The sequence below is a fragment of the Odontomachus brunneus genome, unplaced genomic scaffold (genome assembly GCF_010583005.1).
Source record: "Odontomachus brunneus isolate Ranch 3 - 2012 unplaced genomic scaffold, Obru_v1 Obru_scaffold_069, whole genome shotgun sequence".
Taxonomy (NCBI): Eukaryota; Metazoa; Arthropoda; class Insecta; order Hymenoptera; family Formicidae; genus Odontomachus; species Odontomachus brunneus.
In genome coordinates, this window is record NW_022639519.1 from 732,482 (window position 1) to 744,775 (window position 12,294).

The window sequence follows — 12,294 nt, forward strand, 5'->3', positions numbered from 1 at the left end:
GAGAGAGAGAGAGAGAGAGAGAGAGAGAGAGAGAGAGAGAGCTCAAGGCGAGACGCGAGCAGGATCGGAATGTCCGTCTCGATGACGATTGCCATCGAGAGGACTGGCATGCACGTTCCTCTCCTTCTTCTGTTTGTCTCCACAGCCAACGTTCATAAACATTAGTTAAGCTTAATGAAACTTCGAGCAAGTCTCCCGTCCCGCTTACGACTCAGAAGACACCAGGGAGAGCAGCTGGGCTGCACTCGGACTCACTATAACTGATATTTACGGTTACGATTCTGTTTTCGTTTCCGCACTTTCTCTCCTGCGCTTCCGGCTCGAGAGAGCAATCCGGCTGGGTGGGTTTCGACGTGTGATTGGCGGCGATCGTCGGGCCCGGCCCGAGGGTGGAAAATGATCAGAGGCCGAGTGGGAACTTCATTTCCGCGGTGTAATCTCGAGCCGCGGATGATATCCCGCGTCGATTCGATCTGCACCGCGGCCCACCAGCGAGAGGGGATCCAGATTTCGAGACGCGAGGGGACGTGCCCTGGGAACTTTTCAATTTGTCCGATATCCGTGTGCCGCCGATTAATCGGCGCGATCGAATCTCCCGGCTCTCTCGCGTTCACTCGTCCGCGACTCGATCCTTTCTCGGACACGTCAGGGGTGGCCCCGTCTCCAGGGGGTGGCGATACGCCAGCGGAGAAAGCAGGATAATCGCGGCGGCAAATACCAAGCTGGAGGGACGTTCGCGAGCGTGTTTGTTCTGCAGCCAGCCGTCCTAAGCCGCAAATAACGAGAAAGATCGGCCCAGAGTAAGGACGACGGGGATTCCGTTATATCCTTTTGCGATATCGCTCTTTCCGCTACTCTCTCGCGCGCTCTCTCTCTCTCTCTCTCTCTTTTCTTCTTTTCATTTCTCCTTTTTCCTCTCTCCATTTCCACCGTGTCTTTTTCTTTCTGTCCCTCGTTCTGTTCCTCCTCTTCTCCTTTTATACTATTTCGCGATACAAACCGTATCGGCATACATTCGCTTTTATCGCCGCAAGAACGGCCTGGATGCGTTCGACGAGGCAGAAAAAAGAGGGAGAGAAAAAGGGGAAGAGAGAGAGAGAAACAGAGAGAGCACGGATATCCAAACTAGCATGGCAATCCGCCATCGGCGGCCGAGCCGAAGATACGAAATTGCAATCCGCGGCCACTGCACACGTTCGTTTGCCCGCGAGCAACAAGTTATACACCATAACCAGGCGTACAAAGAGAACGGCAACGAACGGTGGACGATACACCCGGGCCGATGGATCGTCTTTTTCGCCCGCGTACAAAGGCCCGGGTTTCGTTGGCTGGTCGGTTAACGCCGAGCGCAGTTTAATCGATCCTCCTTCCGTCGTCCGCCTGTGGATCGCGGCCGCTTTCCGGCGGCTACGCGCGAGAGTAGTAATTTCGAGGAAACTGCGGACGGAAATTGCGATATCCTTCGTCCCCGCGCGTTAATCCACCCCGCACCCATCCTTCCAATTTGCAGCGTGCGCGAATTCACGCGTCCAGGCGCGTTTAGATGTAGCGCAGGTTACTCGGCAGGTAGACAGATGGATAGATAGATAGATATAGATAAGTAGATTTGTTAGATAGACAGATAGGTAAGTAGGTAGATCAAGCAAACCTGGCTCGGCCGACGAACGCCTCTCGATCCCCCTCTGTAGATTACAGTTCAATCTACGGTATATGGACAGCACGAGGAGAGAATTGACTTAACCGTCGTCGGGCCTGAGCGACGACGCCGGTGCCACCGACCCTTCTCGGTCAATCACAGTTTGCGTTAATCGACATCGGCGGAGGCAGCCCGTAGCAGATTTCGCCGCGGGTGTCTGTCCGTCCTGCACCGTCCGTATCCACTGAGCCCGCACCTACGCTCCGCGCGTGTCATCCACTCGACGTAACGTAGCGAGGCGAAACACCGCGATACTTGGTGAACTGTCGCAGCGAACTGTCCGACGAGACGTCGTGGATTCGCGATAACCTGTCTCTTTGCGCTCTCTTTTCCGATTGTTCGCGGAGGCGCGCATTCGGCGATGGAGAGCAGATCGCGCACGGCGAAGGGATGGAAGAAGCGGCCGGCCCGCGAAGAAGTTGGTCGCCTCGATCGCGATCAATGACGCGCGTCCTGCCGCGTACGCGCACGCATCCACGCACGACGATGTCGATCGAAGAGCGGCACGAGTGCGTCCCTTGAGACGAAGATCCACGAGGATTTCGGCGGATCCTGAGCGGGAAGGGCAGCCGCGGGATCTGTCGAGATGTGGCGCACACTCAGTCTCTCTCCGCGAGGCGCGCGAGGAAGTTGACGCGATCAAGATCGAGATCGAGATCGCGCGCGCAGACCGTCGTCGCGAACGTGGCTCGCGCCGACACCTCCGCGGCTCTCGCCTCTCGTACGCGTTACCGCCGATGTACCACCGGTGCGGCGGAGAGAGGGCGATCCGGTGGTCCGGAGTACCGTGCCAGTACTGGTACTGTAGAGTTTGTTATCGAGTAGCGACACCGCCAGAAAGAGAGCGAGAGGGAGAGAGAGAGAGCGAGAGCGAGAGTCTCGGGGTGGTGGCAGCTCTGCTTGGCTGACAAGTAGATAGGTACCGTATCACGCAGGCGCCGATTCTCCTCCTCCCCGCCACGGCCACCCCGCTCGTTCATCCCTCTTCCGCCGATCCTGCTTGCCCTCCTACCCCCGTGGGCCTCCCTCTCGCCCTCCCTCCCGCACGCTCTCACACGTCGCTCGCGAACCCTCTACCCCCGGTCCCCGACCCTCACACCCCCTGCGGCTGGTTTTCCCTGCATCTCCTCGCCTCTCGATACCCTCCGGCGAGCGCGGCCCTTCGACTTTTCCTCGCTTTTCCATCTTCTTCTGATCGCGCGAGCGTCCTCGGAGATTCGATTTGCCACCCTCTCGCGCGCACGAGAAATCACTGATCTCCAACGACGACGACGACAGCGACAGCGACGGCGGCAACGGCGGAGACGACTATGCGACTCGATTTGCGAACTGTTTCTTTCTGATGACGTTACGTAGTGCATCGTCGCGCTTTAAATAATGATCGCGCTTTCTTTCTTTCTTTCTCTCTCTCTCTCTTTCTCTTGAGAAAGGAGAGCGGGGCGCGCTTCGTACCGAAAGCAGCTTACGAGAGCAATCGTGAGCGCACGCGATTAACCTCTGACGCGATTTTGTTGCTTCGACGTCACTCTATCCTTTCCTCGGCTTTATCGAACGTCGAAGGAAGATTCGTGTGCGACATTCTTCTTTTTTTTTAGGCGTGAGGAAAACTACTTGCAGGCTATGTGCAAAGAGGGACTTGTATGATGGGAGTGAAATTCAGTAATTAAGGTAGTTGTATCATGAGAGGAGTTTCGTGAAAATTTCATGAAACTTGCACTGTAGCGAAATATTATCTAACGGCTCTTGCGTAATAAGATCTACTACTCTACAACTGAAGTATCTGTAACTAAAGTTAGCCCTTTTTATACCTATTCCTTGAAGCCAGCGTGCTTATTCTGTTTTTGATATCGTCCAAACTGTGAAATTTTGATGAGAAACTACTGATATTGGAAGTTAATACACAAGCATTATTCGAAAATTTCAGAGTTATTGAGCTTTTTGTTTCCAAAGTACACAACGGTGGAAAGTTCATAATTGATGGTAATATTCTTAGTGCATATATACATATATTGAAATATTTATATTTTTCCTTTTATTGTCTGTATATACATTTCTATTAGATAAACTATACATTAATTACTCATTACAAAAGTAAGAAATAATAATTTTTTCCATACCTGTAATTTTGTGTATATATATCTCAATTTCGTTTCAAGTTAACATTGATAGATATTGAAATAAATGTATAGAAACGTAATTCTATTTGTGTGCGATAAAAATAATAAATTTATGAGTAGTTTCTTTTATGCGCCACTGGAAATACGGTATTTTATGATACAACTACCTTAAATTTGATATTCATGGCATAGTCATTACCGTTAAATTGATAAAATAATCGTTAGATATGTATTTGGATTGCATTGACCGAGTGAAATGGAAACAATTTGATGTTTCCTGTTATTTTCGTGAATTCTTTGCAAATTTAGTCTCGCCTCGAAAATTAAGAACGTCTAGCTCGCAAAAACGCAATAACACCGTGCTTTCTTTTTCTCTCTCCCTCCCTTTCTCTTTCACTTGTCAGTCGTACATTTCGACCTAATATTGCTTTTATGTTGATTCGGACTGCAATGCTGCGAACGCTATTACGATATAACATATATCCAGTTGATGAGCGTCGCGCGCTCTCTCGTAATATCGCTGGCTCGCCGTAAATTACAACGTTCTTATCTGCTCCTGACCGATGCTAAAAGATTCCCTTAACGCACGTTAGGACGGAGATTTTGCGCTCACGGTCGTGCAGGTTTTTTCAGGCGGAGAGACAATAACCGGGTAAAGTATATAACGAAGCTACGACGTTAACTTTCCTCGCAACTTCTCACGCCTGTCCTCTCTCTCTCTCTCCCTCTTCCCCTCTCACTCTCTTTAACGGGAAAAAGCGTTTCCGCCGACGCCTATCAGCGTCGCGATAACAAGCGACTTGCACAGCGAGGAGCCGAAATATACGGTATCGAGCAATCAGGGATTTATGCAGAATTAATTTGCGCGCTGAAAGCGCGCTAACGCATACTCACACGCATACATACGTATGTATGCATGACGTATGTAGATTTTTCAGTTGCGAAAATTTCGCGTTAAAATCATTAACGTTACAGCACCGAAAGCGCTTTTTTAGATACACGGCGGTGAATAAGCGAATTCGGATAAAAAATATATCCCGAAAGTCATGGAGCGCGTACGTGTATCCCGCTTCCTCGCTCGCTCTCATGGAATCGCACACGCCTGCTGGACGTATGTAGAGCCGCGTCTCCCTTCTCAAAAACGCCTTTTGCCGTATTCACTGTCCCGAAAACCAACAGAGGCTATTTTGCTTTCTCTTCCGGCCAAAAGGCCGCTTTGAAGCTACGGCTTCTTAGAATCCCGCGCGTTTCATCACCTTTTTCGCCGGTATTTCATCCTCACGGAGAGGCCTCGCGGCTGATTCCTTTGCTTTCAAGCGCATAAAGTGACCGGGGCAGAGGAGAGGAGAGGATGGCGAGCGTGGTTGGCGGTGTAGTCACGCGTGCAGGGCCCCGCAATTTTCCTTCGACATTTCAAGGATCATCGCGTTCTACCCGACGTCCGCGCGCATTTCGATTCGCCGTTGCTCCTACACCGCGAATCGTTTTCCTCGGCTTCGTGGAATAACGACGGGATTAAAAATCCTTCTCCTTCTCTTCCTCCTAGGAAGGAGGAAAGAAAGAGAGAGAAGGGGGAGAGAGGAGGGAGGGCAGAATGAACAGGGGGGAGTCGGATGGAAGCAACTAGGGAACAAAGTCGCAATCTCGACGTGCAGAGTAGAAGGCTTTTATCGGGGCGGCACGTCGGTTGCGGGCGCAAACGGCGTATTTTCGAGTGCGCTCCAGTCCGCTTCTCGGCTGTGGCAAGCTTCGAGAGAAAGAGAGGGGCAGGCAGTGGTAGAGGGAGAGAGGGACAGAGAGTAATTTCATTGAATTCGGCAGCCGATTCGATACGCCGATACTAGCGCCGAGCCGCGACGTATTATCGGTATATACCACCCTAGCGAGCTCGAAATTCTCCCTTGTTTAAAGCACAACCGAGCATTGGTCTATGGCGGTCCGCTCGTCGAGGCGCGCGCACAGATTTCTGTGTATCACTAGACTGCCAACTCCTTATGTATAAGGTGGTTCAATTCTTGTGTGCAGATAACACGATTTAGTCGGACGGAGGACAAAACTGAAATCACAACCAAATAATATATCATTCGATTGAAAGTTTTTCTTTAATAATAGCGTTTTTTCCTTTGAACTGCATAGTAGTCTAATGAAAGAAAATAATATTTGTTAGGAAATTGTGTTGCTTGATGTGATATTATGTTATTTGAGACAAGTACAAATAGGAACTCTGAATTCGAAGAAACCCTTTTCACTGTGCACGTGTCTGAAATGAAGTTAGGTTTTCATCTCTCTCTTCATAGCGCTGTTGCACATAAATGTAGTACAATTTATTGGCATTATTATATATATTTTTTTTTATTTGTATATGATTTAATATATTTCTCTCGACTGTCATGATGTGTATGAGTTAGACTATATGACATGTTGATATGCGCAGAATTGGGTTCTTTGGCATATTTCGTGAATTTTTGCACATTTTGCATTAAAACATTTTTGTATAAGCGAAATTTGGGAAGTTAGTAGTCTGGTAGCATACAGAGAAGTCCTTGGACGCCCTCGTCGGCTGCGCCGCTGCCGAGGGGCGATCGGTCGACCGGGTATCGATAGAGCCCTAAGGGAGAGCCCATAGGGGTGGCAAGAGCAGGAAATTCAACGAGCCCGCGCCGCTGCCTGGCTCTTAGCGTTCGCACCCCCTCTTTTCGCGCCGTTGAACCGACCACTTCGCTCGCCAGTCCGTCCACCGACCAACCGAAGGAACGAACGAACGACTACTACCTTTTACTCCTGTCTCTTCTTGATATTAATTATAAATCTAATATTTAACCACATGGAATCCTAAACTGGGTAACATTTGCCTAGACCAATCTTTCAAACGTTACACCGTCCTTTAAAAACATGTTCGTTTTTTTTTTATTGCAACTTTTTTTCAACTTTATCGCGACTCGCAAAAACATTAATAGATTCATATTTCTCGATGTTTTTCACTGCGATAAAAAATAAACGATTGAATTTCGATCACTTTTCCGAGAGTTATGAGTAAATGGAAAATGCTCTGGGTAAAATTTATCCATGTTTAAGGTTCCACAGAAATCGCATGAAATTTTCATTTCATTGTATGACAGATTGACTCGCTCTGTAGGTAAGAATGTGGCCAAAGAATTTCGTGGCATCTAACTCTTGTTTAGAAATGTTCATAGGTTTACATCAGGATTCGAAAGATGAAATGGAAATCTTCTTTTAATTAGTTTCTAAAAGGCTACACGTTCTTCATATCCATAGATTGCTTATTGTCCGCACAGACAATATCTTACAGCTCGCGTTGTCTACTATGTAGACGTAGAATATCATAATTTCTCTGTAAACGACAAAGCCCGGTGGTCTCCTCTGCTGCTTTTTCTAACGCGCCCGTCGGAGCCGACATCTCGTGGAGCGAGCTTTTAGAGAATTAACGTCCCGACTCGTTACGATCGCCGTTTTACGCGTTCTCGTCCGCGATTGTCGTTTTCTCGACGACAACGAAGAAAATGATGCGAAGCGACGACGGACGCTTTTTCGTTGGCAAAACCCGCTTCAACAACACCAGCGGGAGGCGAATCTGCTAATTTCCTGGGGCGGGACTTGCGACGCGTCGCGAAGATCCGCAAGAAACGCGCGGCTGTAGCGACGTGCAGGTGTTCCTCTGAGAGAGAGAAAGAGAGAGAGAGAGAGAGAGAGAGAGAGAGAGAGAGAGGAAGGAAGAAAGAGAGAGCGAGGAAGGATTTTTCGTGTCGTCGCGCATCACCGCAGACATCCCTCCTAGGTATTAAAAGTGTTCTATCAATCCGACGTGTGCTTTCCCCTCCCTCTCTCCGATAATTTCCGTTTTGCGACGCGCCGTTGGACGCTCTTTTTCCGTGAGATTCACATCGGGCTACAGCGACGTATCGCGATCGCGTCTCTCGCAATTTTTCCGTCGTGAAAATTCCCGCGTACGTGATCAACGGAGTTCCCGGATATTAATCTTGGTCTAAAGACCGCGCGCGGTGGCTGAGCGGAGAGAGGAAAGGAGGGAGGGAGTGGAGGAAGAGGACGATCGATAATAAGCGACAAGTTTGGAGGCAGAATTTTATTCGCGACGAGAACACACATTCTTCGCTCGCGGAGCCGCGTGGCCGCAAATGCAAATTCCGGGATCTTTACCGCGGCGAAATTACCGCGGCTGGAATTCCGCCGCGAGTGACGAATCGTTCAAAGCTGGCTTACGAATGTATATAGATATCGGGGCGAGGCGACATCCATACAGAATCAATCGGGGATTAAGAGTTAGTTATCCACTCGTGAAAGCTATTGACAATTTCGCCGGCGAGCGAATCGATCCATCTGCGTCTATCGCATGTAATGATTACACTATGTTACAGGATTTTGCACTTTTGCCATGAAAGATCGTTCCTTAGTAAATCAGATGTGCTGAATACGAATATGACGAAACGGTCCATCACGTCAGATTTTCGAGAAAATAGGAGTTCGAACTCCCCAAAAAGTGCGTTTTCATATTTTCACAAATTTGCAACTCAGGTTAGAGTTTGCACATTCCGACTTTTTAAAATAAAGATTTATGCTTCAATTTCAGGCCTCTCTCTTCTCGGCACATCTAGAGAGTTTACATATTATTTATAAAAATAGACAGAGAGACGTTTTTATGAGTTTATAAACCAATTTTTCAGCGGCTCACGTCCGACTTACTAAAGAATGACTCTTCATGACAAAAATGCAAGAAATTGGTGAAAATATGTAACATAGTGCTATTACTTCACAGAGCAGATTTATGTTGCAGTGCGAGCGACGGCTTGAACACGCCCGAATATTGCTCCTGCTCGAATATTTTGAAATTCGTTTTGAGCCAAAACGATTTAGCGCCATACAGCTACAATAAAATATTGAAATTCTCGAAATGGAATTAAATTCGATTTTTTCGCGCGTCTAGTCGCTTTCGGTTATCCTTCAACTCTTGACGGCCGCGCGATCAAAAACTGCAAAGCGCGTCGCAATCGCACATAGTCCGCGCACTGAGACATTTTTCTCTCTTACGTAGCTGAGCTGCTAACGTAATCAGATGTGCGAGCAGCAGAGACGACGACAACAAGAGCAGCAGCAGCAACAACAACACGAACGCAAAAGTCGCTCGCTCGTTCGCACATTCGCGCGCGCGATTAAAATTCATTAGTTTCGTGATTCGGAAAAATCGCTCCGTTCGAGAATTGCCGGATGAAAAATTATGTTGATCGTTGCAAATGCATGTGCGGACCTTCGGCTCGGCACAAATTACGGATTGTTGCATGAATATTCAACGTATAGGAAGCGCATTCGCATGCAACAGACGGTGCATCTGATCGCGCTCTCGCTCCCTCCCTTCCCTCCTCCGAGCCCCCTCTGCCCCGTCTCGTCTCTCCCGCCGGTAATGTGCTAAAAATACTTCGTGGCTGCAAAGACTCTCGACGTTTCGTTCATCGTCGGAAGATAAATCGAGCCAGCATTGTTCGCGCCTGCTAGCATCGCGCTCGATCTTCCGCCATGTCGGTTCTCCGCCATCGTCGTAAGCACGATGGCCGACATCGAAGTAAAAGAATGCGATTAAGCGATGAGCTTCCGCGAGACTCACTTCGGACTCATTTATAATTTGCGAGCGGAATACATTCGAGTTTTGATTACGGCCAAACGCGGTCGGATGATCCGAAGGGAGTGACTGAAATTTAATTAATTAGTCGTCATACATATAATATACGAATGACTTAATAAACTGATGAAATTAGTTATTAATGAAACTTCGATTCAATTTATTACACGAACGAAACATCTGATACACCCATACACAGGAGAAAATGTTCAGTAGTCAGCACTCTAACTGTTTTGCACTCTCCCGCGAAGTGTCAGTATCAAGGTGCATGGCGTTTTAAGAGAAAACGCATGACTAAATAATAAATGATAATCAGTAAATAAATAAATCAATCAATCAATCAATCAATCAATCAATTAAATAAATAAATCAATCAATCAATTAATAAATTCCCGCACACCTTGATGTTTAAAGAGATCCGAGTAAGGCTACTGGCTATTTTCCCCTCTCTCTCTATTCTATGTGGTCAGAGAGAAATTTATATAATTTCAAGTTAATTGACTGAAAGTTGTTGTTGTATATTTCTTTCACTAGAATAATCTGTAAATCCGATTACTTTAGTCAACGAAATTTCCAAACGATTAAAATCTTTTTTTCGCTTAAAGTAATCAGTAAATCAACAATCAGAATAAATTGTCATACATCATCACGAGTAATGTAATCGATTGATGAGATTAATTATTAATCAGTGTATGATCAATTAAGTCGAGGCTTATTGATTAATAATTAATTTCATCAGTTGATCAAGTTACTCGTAGTGACTTGATCATTGATTCGCCGATTATTCAGTCAACTAACATTTTCATCGATCAATGCCTACGATACTGACTGAAATGACGTAAGCAGAAATAGTTTATTATTATCAAAATTAATTATTATCGTTATTACAAAAATTAATGCGAAATAACGTGACAAGAAATACACCTCTCGGCACAGGCAATGCGAGCGACTTGATTTAGGTATTATTATTCCAAGGAATAATCACGGAATCGCGAAATCCCCTTTTTGTAATGTGCGCGCGCGATTGACAGAGCCAACGATAGAACGCGCGACTTCGTTCCGTAAGGGAAGTTTTCGAGAGTCCTTAAGTGAGGACACGTGTTGCCGGAACGCCAGGTCCTCTCGTGGAGGACTGAGTGGAGCTTAGAAAAAGTGCGAACACGCTTCTGCCTTATACCAGCTTTCAAAGACCGCGCCGTGTAAGACCCGGAGAAATCGGATTGCGCCATTCAATTCTTGTGCGCGACGCTTTATAAATCATTTTACGAACAAGTCTGCGAAAATGACGCGACCGATCCCCTTCCGCCCGTAGGGACAGCGTGTGTTTGCGCGAAATTTCACGCGGCAAGAAAAACAAGAAAGGCGCAGGATCGTCGTGGTGAAAAATCGACGATAATAAGGAATAACGGCGGTTAAGCAGAAGGAAAGCGACAGTCACAGATAGCGTATAACAAATCAAAATGCGATGATTCCGAGTTTCAACTTTGCAAGTCGTACTGTTGTACAGAAAGAAGAATCGTTTCTTGCGAAGAATCGTAAATGTCCGGCCATCTCTGGATTTTTAGATTCTTAGATTGCAGGTAGATAATCGTTGAATTTATACTTGTATGTATTGTAAGATTGACAGTCGTACAAGTAATTGTAATTATATAATAGCCAAGTGTGATACCAAATATATATAATTTTCAATCCAACACATATAACCACACAAAGTGGAAAGTCGTACACTATCTAGAGAATAGCCAGGCATTTATAACTCTTTTCGCAAGCTCAGTTGCAAAACAGTTTACATGCATTTTTTTCCAATAAAGTTGCAGCGCTTCGTCACAGTTGTATAAGAATGATTTCAATTTACAAAATTATGATTTTTTAATTTTTGTTCTTTTGTCCATAAGTCCATAAGTCTTTCTATATAAAAAAAGATTTATGGGCAAGTTTTATGACTGCCTAAAATTAATTAAAAAATAGTTTTTATTTCCTACTAGTTTTTGGCCATTTTTAAGCGTTAAATTTAGCAATGAGTATCCTCGAAGAGAAGAAAGTCGGCTATGCTTAAGGGGATGCACTCGCGGGATGCCGGACATGAAAACTTTACCGACATAACATTGACTTTTTTTTGCAAAGTTTACGTCTTGTTGGTTGCACAGAATTACAAACGTTTTTACACAACAAAAGTGCATGTAAAAATTAATTGGAGTATTGCTTAATATGTGACGAAAACGAAAAAAATATGTTTAAATTTAAATTTTGAGCTATTAGTTAGTGCAATATTTGTTTAATACAAACATTCTGCAGGTTGTACATACCGAAACTGTGGATACTCTAATTAGGAAAATTTCATTACTATATTTTCAGAATTTAGTTTCGATGCCAAAAAAGATACGAAAAGTTTGCAGAAAAGTTTATGATTACATGCGGTTATGTTTTTCGACAACTATGATAAAGTAGAGCGAAAAATTAGTTCATGGATATTTTTGGAGATGGCACCATACTTTTATTATTCGAGATTAATATTTATTATTATATAGTTGCTTTCCTATGCGTAATAGCAATAATTAAATAATAATCGAATAAATTAAATAATTACCGAATAAAGAAGTAATAATAGTTGAATATTAAATGGTAGTGATAATAATATCTGCTCGATAATCGTGTGATAATATTCGCGAGTGGATAATAAAGAAATAATGATGATTGAATAATAACAATACCTGGGTAACGGCTCTAACAAAAACTCTAAGATCAACAAAGGCTAGATAAACCGACCGTCGTAACGTCTCGCTCGGGTCGTTGACTGAGTGGCACTGGGGGGAGGGGGGGGGGGGGAAACC

At 45.5% G+C, this 12,294-nt stretch overlaps 2 protein-coding genes across 2 annotated transcripts in view; one reads left to right on the plus strand and one right to left on the minus strand.

The window, feature by feature from the left end:
* The window catches only part of LOC116846759 (5-hydroxytryptamine receptor 2A-like), a 212,579-nt gene extending 210,106 nt beyond the window's left edge, over positions 1-2,473 (minus strand). Inside the window, exon 1 of the mRNA XM_032821014.1 lies at positions 1,649-2,473. The gene's annotated coding sequence lies outside the window, so the exon portion shown is untranslated. The remainder of the gene's footprint in view (positions 1-1,648) is intronic.
* The window catches only part of LOC116846760, a 205,733-nt gene that overhangs the window by 191,299 nt on the left and 2,140 nt on the right, over positions 1-12,294 (plus strand). The gene's annotated exons all lie outside the window — the stretch shown is intronic.